The following is a 16,275-nucleotide window of genomic DNA, read 5'->3' on the forward strand; positions in this document are numbered from 1 at the left end:
TTATGTCACAGTACAGGGAAAATACACACAGTGATGTCACAGTACAGGCATAATAAACAGTGATGTCACAGTACAGGGATAATACACACAGTGATGTCACAGTACAGAGATAATACACACAGTGATGTCACAGTACAGGGATAATAAACACTGTGATGTCACAGTACAGAGATAATACACACAGTGATGTCACAGTACAGAGATAATACACACAGTGATGTCACAGTACAGGGATAATAAACAGTTATTTCACAGTACAGGCATAATAAACACTGTGATGTCACAGTACAGGGATAATACACACAGTGATGTCACAGTACAGGGATAATAAACAGTTATTTCACAGTACAGGCATAATAAACACTGTGATGTCACAGTACAGGGATAATACACACAGTGATGTCACAGTACAGAGATAATACACACAGTGATGTCACAGTACAGGGATAATAAACAGTTATTTCACAGTACAGGCATAATAAACACTGTGATGTCACAGTACAGGGATAATACACACAGTGATGTCACAGTACAGAGATAATAAACACAGTGATGTCACAGTACAGGGATAATAAACAATATGATGTCACAGTAGAGGGATAATACACACAGTGATGTCACAGTACAGAGATAATAATCACAGTGATGTCACAGTACAGGGATAATAAACACAGTGATGTCACAGTACAGAGATAATAAACACAGTGATGTCACAGTGCAGAGATAATAAACACAGTGACGTCACCGTTCAGAGAAATTAATCACAGTCATGTCACAGCTCAGGGATAATAAATACAGTGATGTCACAGTACAGAGATAATAAACACAGCAATGTTACAGTACAGGGATAATACACACAGTGATTTCACAGTACAGGGATAAAACACACAGTGATGTCACAGTACAGGGATAATAAGCACAGTGATGTCACAGTACAGGGATAATTAACAGTGATGTCACAGTACAGGGATAATAAACAGTGATGTCACAGGACAGGGATAATACACACAGTGATGTCACAGTACAGGGATAATAAACAGTTATTTCACAGTACAGGGATAATAAACACAGTGATGTCACAGTACAGAGATAGTACACACAGTGATGTCACAGTACAGAGATAGTGCACACAATGATATCACAGTACAGGGATAATAATCACAGTGATGTCAGAGTACAGGGATAATAAACAATGTGATGTCACAGTACAGGGATAATGCACACAGTGATGTCACAGTAAGGGGATAATAACCACAGTGATGTCACAGTACAAGGATAATACACACAGTGATGTCACAGTACAGAGATAATAAACACACTGATGTCACAGTACAGGGATAATAAACAATGTGATGTCACAGTACAAGGATAATGCACACAGTGATGTCACAGTAAGGGGATAATAATCACAGTGATGTCACAGTACAAGGATAATACACACAGTGATGTCACAGTACAGAGCTAATAAACACAGTGATGTCACAGTACAGGGATAATAAACAATGTGATGTCACAGTAAAGGGATAATACACACAGTGATGTCACAGTAAAGGGATAATAATCACCGTGATATCACAGTACAGGGATAATACACACAGTGATGTCACAGTACAGGGATAATACACACAGTGATGTCACAGTACAGGGATAATACACACAGTGATGTCACAGTACAAAGATAATAATCACAGTGATGTCACAGTACAGGGATAATAAACACAGTGATGTCACAGTACAGGGATAATATACACAGTGCTGTCACAGTTCAGGGATCCTAATCACAGTCATGTCACAGTATAGGGATAATACACACTGTGATGTCACAGTACTGGGATAATAAACTCAGTCATGTCACAGTACAGGGATAATAAACATGGTGATGTCACAGTACCGAGATAATAAACACAGTGCTGTCATAGTAAAGGGATAATAAACACAGTGATGTCACAGTACAGGCATAATACACACAGTGATGTCACAGTACTGGGATAAAAAACACAGTGATGTCACAGTACACTAATAATAAACACAGTGATGTCACAGTACAGGGATAATAAACACAGCGATGTCACAGTACAGAGATAATAAACACAGTGATGTCGCAGTTCAGGGAAAATACACACAGTGATGTTACAGTACAGGGAAAATACACACAGTGATGTCACAGTACAGGGAAAATAAACAGTGATGTCTCAGTACAGGGATAATGCACACAGTGATGTCACAGTACAGAGATAATACACACAGTGAAGTCACAGTAAAGGGATAATGCACACAGTGACGTCACAGTACAGAGATAATAAACACACTGATGTCACAGTACAGGGATAATAAACAATGTGATGTCACAATACAGGGATAATACACACAGTGATGTCACAGTAAGGGATCATAATCACAGTGATGTCACAGTACAGGGATAATAAACACAGTGATGTCACAGTACAGAGATAATAAACACAGTGTGGTCACAGTACAGGGATAATAAACACAGTGACGTCACAGTACAGAGATAATAATCACAGTGATGTCACAGCACAGGGATAATAAACACAGTGATGTCACAGTACAGGTATAATAAACACAGTGATGTCACAGTACAGGAATAATACACACAGTGATATCACAGTACAAAGTTAATATTCACAGTGATGTCACAGTACAGGGATAATAAACACAGTGATATCAAAGTACAGGGATAATATAAACAGTGATGTCACAGTTCAGGTATCATAAACACAGTGATGTCACAGTATAGAGATAATACACACAGTGATGTCACAGTAGAGGGATAATAAACACAGCGATGTCACAGTACAGAGATAATAAACAATGAACAAATAAAGTAGCACACTGTAACACTGAGTATATAGATATGAAATATGAAATATGAATAGCTTAACTGCTGTAGAAAATAGAAATAAATGAAAAAAATTTTTTGAAAAATTTTTTTGCGCATGTAAATATGAAGTATGGAAAATGAATAGCATTACTGCTGTAAATAAATGAGAAATCTTAGCGCATAAATTGGCCAATTCATGTGTACCTGACAGCCGCGGTAAGGCGTTTCTCGATGTCAGGACCTATAATGTGAATACCTCTCTAAGAGACCTCCGTCTACTTATGTGTGGGAAAGACAGATCCTGATGCATTTAAAACCACCTGCGGCATGGGGGTGGGGGTGGAGTGCTCAGTCAACGCTAAATCTAGTAACAAAGAAAATGACGGCACTTCCACTACAAAAACTAGGTGTGAACAGGTGCTTACTAAGAGCAGCTACCTCCATATATAATGAACAAATAAAGTAGCACACTGTAACACTGAGTATATAGATATGAAATATGAAATATGAATAGCTTAACTGCTGTAGAAAATAGAAATAAATGAAAAAAAATTTTTGAAAAATTTTTTTGCGCATGTAAATATGAAGTATGGAAAATGAATAGCATTACTGCTGTAAATAAATGAGAAATCTTAGCGCATAAATTGGCCAATTCATGTGTACCTGACAGCCGCGGTAAGGCGTTTCTCGATGTCAGGACCTATAATGTGAATACCTCTCTAAGAGACCTCCGTCTACTTATGTGTGGGAAAGACAGATCCTGATGCATTTAAAACCACCTGCGGCATGGGGGTGGGGGTGGAGTGCTCAGTCAACGCTAAATCTAGTAACAAAGAAAATGACGGCACTTCCACTACAAAAACTAGGTGTGAACAGGTGCTTACTAAGAGCAGCTACCTCCATATATAATGAACAAATAAAGTAGCACACTGTAACACTGAGTATATAGATATGAAATATGAATAGCTTAACTGCTGTAGAAAATAGAAATAAATGAAAAAAATTTTTTGAAAAATTTTTTTGCGCATGTAAATATGAAGTATGGAAAATGAATAGCATTACTGCTGTAAATAAATGAGAAATCTTAGCGCATAAATTGGCCAATTCATGTGTACCTGACAGCCGCGGTAAGGCGTTTCTCGATGTCAGGACCTATAATGTGAATACCTCTCTAAGAGACCTCCGTCTACTTATGTGTGGGAAAGACAGATCCTGATGCATTTAAAACCACCTGCGGCATGGGGGTGGGGGTGGAGTGCTCAGTCAACGCTAAATCTAGTAACAAAGAAAATGACGGCACTTCCACTACAAAAACTAGGTGTGAACAGGTGCTTACTAAGAGCAGCTACCTCCATATATAATGAACAAATAAAGTAGCACACTGTAACACTGAGTATATAGATATGAAATATGAAATATGAATAGCTTAACTGCTGTAGAAAATAGAAATAAATGAAAAAAATTTTTTGAAAAATTTTTTTGCGCATGTAAATATGAAGTATGGAAAATGAATAGCATTACTGCTGTAAATAAATGAGAAATCTTAGCGCATAAATTGGCCAATTCATGTGTACCTGACAGCCGCGGTAAGGCGTTTCTCGATGTCAGGACCTATAATGTGAATACCTCTCTAAGAGACCTCCGTCTACTTATGTGTGGGAAAGACAGATCCTGATGCATTTAAAACCACCTGCGGCATGGGGGTGGGGGTGGAGTGCTCAGTCAACGCTAAATCTAGTAACAAAGAAAATGACGGCACTTCCACTACAAAAACTAGGTGTGAACAGGTGCTTACTAAGAGCAGCTACCTCCATATATAATGAACAAATAAAGTAGCACACTGTAACACTGAGTATATAGATATGAAATATGAATAGCTTAACTGCTGTAGAAAATAGAAATAAATGAAAAAAATTTTTTGAAAAATTTTTTTGCGCATGTAAATATGAAGTATGGAAAATGAATAGCATTACTGCTGTAAATAAATGAGAAATCTTAGCGCATAAATTGGCCAATTCATGTGTACCTGACAGCCGCGGTAAGGCGTTTCTCGATGTCAGGACCTATAATGTGAATACCTCTCTAAGAGACCTCCGTCTACTTATGTGTGGGAAAGACAGATCCTGATGCATTTAAAACCACCTGCGGCATGGGGGTGGGGGTGGAGTGCTCAGTCAACGCTAAATCTAGTAACAAAGAAAATGACGGCACTTCCACTACAAAAACTAGGTGTGAACAGGTGCTTACTAAGAGCAGCTACCTCCATATATAATGAACAAATAAAGTAGCACACTGTAACACCGAGTATATAGATATGAAATATGAAATATGAATAGCTTAACTGCTGTAGAAAATAGAAATAAATGAAAAAAATTTTTTGAAAAATTTTTTTGCGCATGTAAATATGAAGTATGGAAAATGAATAGCATTACTGCTGTAAATAAATGAGAAATCTTAGCGCATAAATTGGCCAATTCATGTGTACCTGACAGCCGCGGTAAGGCGTTTCTCGATGTCAGGACCTATAATGTGAATACCTCTCTAAGAGACCTCCGTCTACTTATGTGTGGGAAAGACAGATCCTGATGCATTTAAAACCACCTGCGGCAAGGTACACATGAATTGGCCAATTTATGCGCTAAGATTTCTCATTTATTTACAGCAGTAATGCTATTCATTTTCCATACTTCATATTTACATGCGCAAAAAAATTTTTCAAAAAATTTTTTTCATTTATTTCTATTTTCTACAGCAGTTAAGCTATTCATATTTCATATTTCATATCTATATACTCAGTGTTACAGTGTGCTACTTTATTTGTTCATTATATATGGAGGTAGCTGCTCTTAGTAAGCACCTGTTCACACCTAGTTTTTGTAGTGGAAGTGCCGTCATTTTCTTTGTTACTAGATTTAGCGTTGACTGAGCACTCCACCCCCACCCCCATGCCGCAGGTGGTTTTAAATGCATCAGGATCTGTCTTTCCCACACATAAGTAGACGGAGGTCTCTTAGAGAGGTATTCACATTATAGGTCCTGACATCGAGAAACGCCTTACCGCGGCTGTCAGGTACACATGAATTGGCCAATTTATGCGCTAAGATTTCTCATTTATTTACAGCAGTAATGCTATTCATTTTCCATACTTCATATTTACATGCGCAAAAAAATTTTTCAAAAAATTTTTTTCATTTATTTCTATTTTCTACAGCAGTTAAGCTATTCATATTTCATATTTCATATCTATATACTCAGTGTTACAGTGTGCTACTTTATTTGTTCATTATATATGGAGGTAGCTGCTCTTAGTAAGCACCTGTTCACACCTAGTTTTTGTAGTGGAAGTGCCGTCATTTTCTTTGTTACTAGATTTAGCGTTGACTGAGCACTCCACCCCCACCCCCATGCCGCAGGTGGTTTTAAATGCATCAGGATCTGTCTTTCCCACACATAAGTAGACGGAGGTCTCTTAGAGAGGTATTCACATTATAGGTCCTGACATCGAGAAACGCCTTACCGCGGCTGTCAGGTACACATGAATTGGCCAATTTATGCGCTAAGATTTCTCATTTATTTACAGCAGTAATGCTATTCATTTTCCATACTTCATATTTACATGCGCAAAAAAATTTTTTTCATTTATTTCTATTTTCTACAGCAGTTAAGCTATTCATATTTCATATTTCATATCTATATACTCAGTGTTACAGTGTGCTACTTTATTTGTTCATTATATATGGAGGTAGCTGCTCTTAGTAAGCACCTGTTCACACCTAGTTTTTGTAGTGGAAGTGCCGTCATTTTCTTTGTTACTAGATTTAGCGTTGACTGAGCACTCCACCCCCACCCCCATGCCGCAGGTGGTTTTAAATGCATCAGGATCTGTCTTTCCCACACATAAGTAGACGGAGGTCTCTTAGAGAGGTATTCACATTATAGGTCCTGACATCGAGAAACGCCTTACCGCGGCTGTCAGGTACACATGAATTGGCCAATTTATGCGCTAAGATTTCTCATTTATTTACAGCAGTAATGCTATTCATTTTCCATACTTCATATTTACATGCGCAAAAAAATTTTTCAAAAAATTTTTTTCATTTATTTCTATTTTCTACAGCAGTTAAGCTATTCATATTTCATATTTCATATCTATATACTCAGTGTTACAGTGTGCTACTTTATTTGTTCATTATATATGGAGGTAGCTGCTCTTAGTAAGCACCTGTTCACACCTAGTTTTTGTAGTGGAAGTGCCGTCATTTTCTTTGTTACTAGATTTAGCGTTGACTGAGCACTCCACCCCCACCCCCATGCCGCAGGTGGTTTTAAATGCATCAGGATCTGTCTTTCCCACACATAAGTAGACGGAGGTCTCTTAGAGAGGTATTCACATTATAGGTCCTGACATCGAGAAACGCCTTACCGCGGCTGTCAGGTACACATGAATTGGCCCATTTATGCGCTAAGATTTCTCATTTATTTACAGCAGTAATGCTATTCATTTTCCATACTTCATATTTACATGCGCAAAAAAATTTTTCAAAAAATTTTTTTCATTTATTTCTATTTTCTACAGCAGTTAAGCTATTCATATTTCATATTTCATATCTATATACTCAGTGTTACAGTGTGCTACTTTATTTGTTCATTATATATGGAGGTAGCTGCTCTTAGTAAGCACCTGTTCACACCTAGTTTTTGTAGTGGAAGTGCCGTCATTTTCTTTGTTACTAGATTTAGCGTTGACTGAGCACTCCACCCCCACCCCCATGCCGCAGGTGGTTTTAAATGCATCAGGATCTGTCTTTCCCACACATAAGTAGACGGAGGTCTCTTAGAGAGGTATTCACATTATAGGTCCTGACATCGAGAAACGCCTTACCGCGGCTGTCAGGTACACATGAATTGGCCAATTTATGCGCTAAGATTTCTCATTTATTTACAGCAGTAATGCTATTCATTTTCCATACTTCATATTTACATGCGCAAAAAAATTTTTCAAAAAATTTTTTTCATTTATTTCTATTTTCTACAGCAGTTAAGCTATTCATATTTCATATTTCATATCTATATACTCAGTGTTACAGTGTGCTACTTTATTTGTTCATTATATATGGAGGTAGCTGCTCTTAGTAAGCACCTGTTCACACCTAGTTTTTGTAGTGGAAGTGCCGTCATTTTCTTTGTTACTAGATTTAGCGTTGACTGAGCACTCCACCCCCACCCCCATGCCGCAGGTGGTTTTAAATGCATCAGGATCTGTCTTTCCCACACATAAGTAGACGGAGGTCTCTTAGAGAGGTATTCACATTATAGGTCCTGACATCGAGAAACGCCTTACCGCGGCTGTCAGGTACACATGAATTGGCCAATTTATGCGCTAAGATTTCTCATTTATTTACAGCAGTAATGCTATTCATTTTCCATACTTCATATTTACATGCGCAAAAAAATTTTTCAAAAAATTTTTTTCATTTATTTCTATTTTCTACAGCAGTTAAGCTATTCATATTTCATATTTCATATCTATATACTCAGTGTTACAGTGTGCTACTTTATTTGTTCATTATATATGGAGGTAGCTGCTCTTAGTAAGCACCTGTTCACACCTAGTTTTTGTAGTGGAAGTGCCGTCATTTTCTTTGTTACTAGATTTAGCGTTGACTGAGCACTCCACCCCCACCCCCATGCCGCAGGTGGTTTTAAATGCATCAGGATCTGTCTTTCCCACACATAAGTAGACGGAGGTCTCTTAGAGAGGTATTCACATTATAGGTCCTGACATCGAGAAACGCCTTACCGCGGCTGTCAGGTACACATGAATTGGCCAATTTATGCGCTAAGATTTCTCATTTATTTACAGCAGTAATGCTATTCATTTTCCATACTTCATATTTACATGCGCAAAAAAATTTTTCAAAAAATTTTTTTCATTTATTTCTATTTTCTACAGCAGTTAAGCTATTCATATTTCATATCTATATACTCAGTGTTACAGTGTGCTACTTTATTTGTTCATTATATATGGAGGTAGCTGCTCTTAGTAAGCACCTGTTCACACCTAGTTTTTGTAGTGGAAGTGCCGTCATTTTCTTTGTTAGTACAGAGATAATAAACACAGTGATGTCACAGTACAGTGATAATAATCACAGTGATGTCACAGTACAGGGATAATAAACACAGTGATGTCACAGTACAGGGATAATAATCACAATGATGTCACAGTACAGGGATAAAAAAACACAGTGATGCCACAGTACAGAGATAATAATCACAATGATGTCACAGTACAGGGAGAATAAGATCAGTGATGTCACAGTACACTGATAATAAACACAGCGATGTCACAGTATAGGGATAATAAACACAGTGATGTCACAGTACAGGGATAATAAACACAGCGGTGTCACAGTACAGAGATAATACACACAATGATGTCACAGTACAGGGATTATACACACAGTGATGTTACAGTACAGGGATAATAAACACAGCGATGTCACAGTACAGGTACAATAAACAGTGATGTCACAGTACAGGGATAATAATCAGTGATGTCACAGTACAGGGATAATACACACAGTGATGTCACAGTACAGAGATAATACACAGTGATGTCACAGTACAGGGATAATAAACAGTTATTTCACAGTACAGGCATAACAAACACTGTGATGTCACAGTACAGAGATAATACACACAGTGATGTCACAGTACAGGGATAATACACACAGTGAAGTCACAGTACAGAGATAATAAACACAGTGATGTCACAGTACAGGTATAATAAACAATGTGATGTCACAGTACAGGGATAATACACACAGTGATGTCACAGTAAAGGGATAATAATCACAGTGATGTCACAGTACAGGGATAATAAACACAGTGATGTCACAGTACAGAGATAATAAACACAGTGATGTCACAGTACAGGTATAATAAACAGTGATGTCACAGTACAGGGATAATACACACAGTGATGTCACAGTACAGTGATAATAAACACAGTGATGTCACAGTACAGAGATAATACACACAGTGATGTCACAGTACAGGGATAATACACACAGTGATGTCACAGTACAGGGATAATACACACAGTGATGTCACAGTACAAAGATAATAATCACAGTGATGTCACAGTGCAAAGATAATAATCACAGTAATGTCACAGTACAGGGATAATAAACACAGTGATGTCACAGTATAGGGATAATATACACAGTGATGTCACAGTTCAGGGATCATAATCACAGTGATGTCACAGTATAGGGATAATACACACTGCGATGTCACAGTACTGGGATAATAAACTCAGTCATGTCACAGTACAGGGATAATAAACACGGTGATGTCACAGTACCGAGATAATAAACACAGTGCTGTCACAGTACAGGGATAATAAACACAGTGATGTCACAGTACAGGGATAATACACACAGTGATGTCACAGTACAGGGATAATACACACAGTGATGTCACAGTACAGGGATAATAATCACAGTGATGTCACAGTACTGGGATAAAAAACACAGTGATGTCACATTAAAGAGATAATAAACACAGTGATGTCACAGTACAGGGATAATAAACACAGCGATGTCACAGTACAGAGATAATAAACACAGTGATGTCACAGTACAGGGAAAATGCACACAGTGATGTTACAGTACAGGGATAATAAACACAGGGATGTCACAGTACAGGGATGATAAACAGTGATGTCACAGTACAGGGATAATGCACACAGTGATGTCACAGTACAGAGATAATACACACAGTGATGTCACAGTACAGGGATAATAAACAGTTATTTCACAGTACAGGGATAATAAAAACAGTGATGTTACAGTTTAGAGATAATGCACACAGTGAAGTCACAGTAAAGGGATAATGCACACAGTGATGTCACAGTACAGGGATAATAAACAATGTGATGTCAAAATACAGGGATAATACACACAGTGATGTCACAGTAAGGGGATAATAATCACAGTGATGTCACAGTACAGGGATAATAAACACAGTGATGTCACAGTACAGAGATAATAAACACAGTGTGGTCACAGTACAGGGATAATAAACACAGTGACGTCACAGTACAGAGATAATAATCACAGTGATGTCACAGCACAGGGATAATAAATACAGTGATGTCACAGTACAGGTATAATAAACACAGTGATGTCACAGTACAGGAATAATACACACAGTGATGTCACAGTACAAAGTTAATATTCACAGTGATATCACAGTACAGGGATAATATACACAGTGATGTCACAGTTCAGGTATCATAAACACAGTGATGTCACAGTATAGAGATAATACTCACAGTGATGTCACAGTAGAGGGATAATAAACACAGCGATGTCACAGTACAGAGATAATAAACACAGTGATGTCACAGTACAGTGATAATAATCACAGTGATGTCACAGTACAGGGATAATAAGCTCAGTGATGTCACAGTACACTGATAATAACCACAGCGATGTCACAGTATAGGGATAATAAACACAGCGATGTCATAGTAAAGGGATAATAAACACAGCGATGTCAAAGTACAGAGATAATAATCACAGTGATGTCACAGTACAGGGATAATAAACACAGTGATGTTACAGTACTGGGATAATAATCACAATGATGTCACAGTACAGGGATAAAAAACACAGTGATGCCACAGTACAGAGATAATAATCACAACGATGTCACAGAACAGGGAGAATAAGATCAGTGATGTCACAGTACACTGATAATAAACACAGCGATGTCACAGTATATAGGGATAATAAACACAGTGATGTCACAGTACAGGGATAATAAACACAGCGGTGTCACAGTACAGAGATAATACACACTGTTATGCACACGTCCGGACTGACTGGCGTGTGCGGGTGTTGTGGTTCCACTGGACCATGGACCGGAGAGTGCCTGGAGGGGCGTGACTAAGTATCTGGCCGATCCGACCAAGGTGGCACGACGGCATACGACGCCAGTGCACCAGGGAGAAACCGGGCAGAGGGACCAGGTGCTACTCCAGGTCAAACTCCGGACACGGGGGTAGACCCACACTGGGATTACTGGAACAGGCAGGTTAGGCTGGCACAGACTGGTGGATGTAAGCAAACACGGCAGGTATGCAGATGGGTGGATACAGGCAAGTATGCAGGCAGGGAGGTACTGGCCGAAAGGACGGGCTGGAGCACAGAGAGGTTAAGACCCAGTACAGACTGGGTCACAGAACCGCAGATGCGGTAGACAACCACAGCAGAGAGGGAACGCCCGAAGTGGTGGGCAAGAACAGAGCAGGACAGGGCTGCAGGAGCAGCGAGCACAAGCAGGGCAGGACAGGACTGCCGGAGCAGCGGGCAGAAGCAGGGCAGGGCGGAAACCGCAGAAGCAGTAAGCAAGATAAGAGCAGAGCAGAAACCGCAGGAGCGGCAAGCACGGCAGGAGCAGAGCGGACACCGCAGAGCGGTAAACAAGGCAGGAGCAGAGCAGAAACCGCAAGAGCGGTAAGCTAAGCAGGAGCAGAGCGGACACCGCAGAGCGGTAAACAAGGCAGGAGCAGAGCAGAAACCGCAAGAGCGGCAAGCTAAGCTGGAGCAGAGCGGACACCGCAGAGCGGTAAACAAGGCAGGAGCAGAGCAGAAACCGCAAGAGCGGCAAGCTAAGCAGGAGCAGAGCGGACACCGCAGAGCGGTAAACAAGGCAGGAGCAGAGCAGAAACCGCAAGAGCGGCAAGCTAAGCAGGAGCAGAGCGGACACCGCAGAGCGGTAAACAAGGCAAGGGGATAGGACTCTGTTCACAAAGAACAGACGGAGAAGGAAAGGCAGAACCAGAAGCACGCACAGTACTTACATAGAAGTAGCGAGCGTACACTAAATTCACAACAGAGGTACAGAGACGACGAGAAGGAATTTAGGAGCGGGTTCAGACTCTGCAAAAAGACGCAGAAAACAGACATAGAGGGAAAAGAGAGACAAGGTTAAAGTAGAAACGAGGCACAGACAACAGGGAACAGAGGAACGGGAACAGAGACAGCAAGGCAGGAACACAAACAGGACTCTGTTCAGACGGGAACAGATACCGCAAGGCAGGAACACAAACAGGACTCTGTTCAGACGGGAACAGATACCGCAAGGCAGGAACACAAACAGGACTCTGTTCAGACGGGAACAGATACCGCAAGGCAGGGACACAAACAGGACTCTGTTCAGACGGGAACAGATACCGCAAGGCACAGACAGGCAGATCTAGGAATACGGCCCCTAGAAGGCGAAAGAACAGGCAAGAAGTGTGTTCACAAGATCAGACCACAGTTCAGACACAGAACTGGAAAACAGGCAGGAAAACAGGATAGGACCTGGCATGTCAGAGACAAAAAGCCAAATGACAAGTAACAATGCTCAGGCGCCATCTTGAGGAAGAAGGTGGTATAAATACCCAAAGATGGACAGCAATAGGCTGAAGGTGCAACAGGGGCGTGTCCGCAGCAGGTACAAGAAACAGGAAGTTCAGCGGGCGTCGCCCTATGCAGCCAAAACAGACAAACAGACAGCAAGGAGGGAAGCCAGAGAGACATTCTGGACAGGAGATCAAGTGCGCGCTCTTGCACAGTGGGAGATGGACCACTATGCAAGGACGCCGCCAGGTATGTTACAGTACCCCCCCCCCCCCTTACGCCCCCTCTTCTTCAGGCCTGCCAGAATCTTCCGCAGGGAATTCGAGGGCCAATTCTTCACTTCGAAGAGATCACTTCCACTGTCCACCGGAAAAACTGGTCTCCTCTGGGTAGCTAGGATGCTACCTCCCATCCAGACACCCTTAGCAACAGACGAAACGGGTGGAGTACCAGGAACAGCACACAAGGAAGTCTCTCTCCACATATTTTCAGGTGGCACCCCAGAGGGTACAGGAGACAACTGGAAGTCCTCCACCGGGTTGGAGGGGGACAGAGACTTGGGGGTAATCTCTGCTTCGAGGTACATCTTGTCAAGCTCACAGGAAGAAATAGACGGGTTATCAGGTACATAATGAGGAAAAGTCACTGTCTCTTTGTTATCTGGTGGTACCCCGGAGGATTCAGGAAACAACTGGAGGTCCTCCGCCGGGTCAGAAGAGTGCCGAGGCTCAGAGAAAACATCTGCTTCAGAGTACACTAGGTCGGACTCACTGGACGAAGCAGGCGAGGTATCGGGTACCGAGTATAGGAAAGTCTCTGTCCATTCACCACCAGGTGGCACCCCGAAGGGTTCTGGAGACAACTGGCGGTCCTCCGCCTGGTCAGAGGGGTGTAGAGACTCACGGGTAACCTCTGCTTCAGAGTACACTAGGTCAGACTCACTGGACGAAGCAAGCGAGGTATCATATCCAGGATATAGGAAAGTCTCTGTCCATTCACCACCAGGTGGCACCCCGAAGGGTTCTGGAGACAACTGGAGGTCCTCCGCCTGGTCAGAGGGGTGTAGAGACTCGGGAGTAACCACTGCTTCGGAGTACACTAGGTATTACTCAGTGGACGAAGCGAGCAAGGTATCAGGTACAGAGTATAGGAGAGTCTCTGTCCTTTCGCTACCAGGTAGCACCCCGAAGGGTTCTGGAGACAAGTGGAGGTCCTCCGCCTGGTCGGAGGGGTGTAGAGACTCGGGAGTAACCTCTGCTTCGGAGTACACTAGGTTGGACTCACTGGACGAAGCGAGCGAGGTATCAGGTACAGAGTATAGGAGAGTCTCTGTCCTTTCGCTACCAGGTAGCACCCCGAAGGGTTCAGGAGACAACTGGAGGTCCTCCGCCTGGTCGGAGGGGTGTAGAGACTCGGGGGTAACTACCACTTTGGGGTACCCATTGTCAGGCTCACAGGACGAAGCGGACAAAGTATCGAGTACCGGGTGTAGAGAAGTCTCTCTCTATTTGTCATCGAGTGGTATCCCGGAGGATTCAGGAGGCAACAGGGGGTCCTCCGCCAGGTAGTAGAGGTGCACAGACTCTGAGGTAACCACAGCTTTGGAGCATCCTTGGACATGCACACCGGTTAAAGTGGGTGAAGCATCTGATGCCGGGTGCAGGAAGTTCTCCTGTGTGGAGTCTGGATGGGCAGAAGTCTCTTCGGGCAGGAGAACTGGTGCACTACCCAAGCACATTACCCGTTGGGGCTTCTCCGGGATACAGGGAGATGAAGCTTCAGTAGGGACTTCAAGGTTGGGGTCAGGAGGTCTCAGGGAGGACAGACCCTGGCGTGATGGCTTGCCTCTACGTCTAGCACGTCTGGACTGCCTCTTGAGGTTGGGAGAAGTATTCCGGAAAGCGTAGTCACCCTGTGAGGATTCTGGGTGGGCAGTAGTCTCATTGGGCTGGAGGACTATTGCGCTACCCACACACATTACCCATTGGGGCTGCTCCGGGATATTAGGAAGTGAAGCTTCAGCAGGAGCCTCCGGGTTAGGATCATCGAAGACCATTAGAAAGGCCACCAGGAAGGCCATTAGGTCCAAGAGGATCGGATCCTGTGTTTCATATAGGGGGTTGATCCATTCCAAGGCATCACCCGCCAGGTAAGACATAATGAATGCCACCTTAACCCGATCGGTGGGAAAACATAGAGGGTAGAACTTGAAGTGTAGCATGCATTGCTCCACAAATGCACGACTTTGTCTTGGATCCCCATAATAACGTAGCGGATCCGCAGGAACGAGAGCAGATAGATCCATCTGGACGGGTGCGTAATTCGCCTGGAACTCAGCTAAAGGAAAAAAAAAAATTTATTTATTTTAATGCATGTATTCGCTGGAAAACTTCTCAGAGAGCGAAGGCCGTGGGGCTCAACGGGAACCATGGCCTGAGCATGCTGTTATGCACACGCCCGGACTGACTGGCGTGTGCGGGTGTTGTGGTTCCACTGGACCATGGACCGGAGAGTGCCTGGAGGGGCGTGACTAAGTATCTGGCCGATCCGACCAAGGTAGCACGACGGCATACGATGCCAGTGCACCAGGGAGAAACCGGGCAGAGGGACCAGGTGCTACTCCAGGTCAAACTCCGGACACGGGGGTTGACCCACACTGGGATTACTGGAACAGGCAGGTTAGGCTGGCACAGACTGGTGGATGTAAGCAAACACGGCAGGTATGCAGATGGGTGGATACAGGCGAGTATGCAGGCAGGGAGGTACTGGCCGAAAGGACGGGCTGGAGCACAGAGAGGTTAAGACCCAGTACAGACTGGGTCACAGAACCGCAGATGCGGTAGACAACCACAGCAGAGAGGGAACGCCCGAAGCGGTGGGCAAGAACAGAGCAGGACAGGGCTGCAGGAGCAGCGAGCACAAGCAGGGCAGGACAGGACTGCCGGAGCAGCGGGCAGAAGCAGGGCAGGGCGGAAACCGCAGAAGCAGTAAGCAAGATAAGAGCAGAGCAGAAACCGC

This window comes from Phyllobates terribilis, unplaced genomic scaffold (genome assembly GCF_046119375.1).
Source record: "Phyllobates terribilis strain yellow unplaced genomic scaffold, ASM4611937v1 Scaffold_3__8_contigs__length_932513732, whole genome shotgun sequence".
In the NCBI taxonomy this organism is placed as follows: Eukaryota; Metazoa; Chordata; class Amphibia; order Anura; family Dendrobatidae; genus Phyllobates; species Phyllobates terribilis.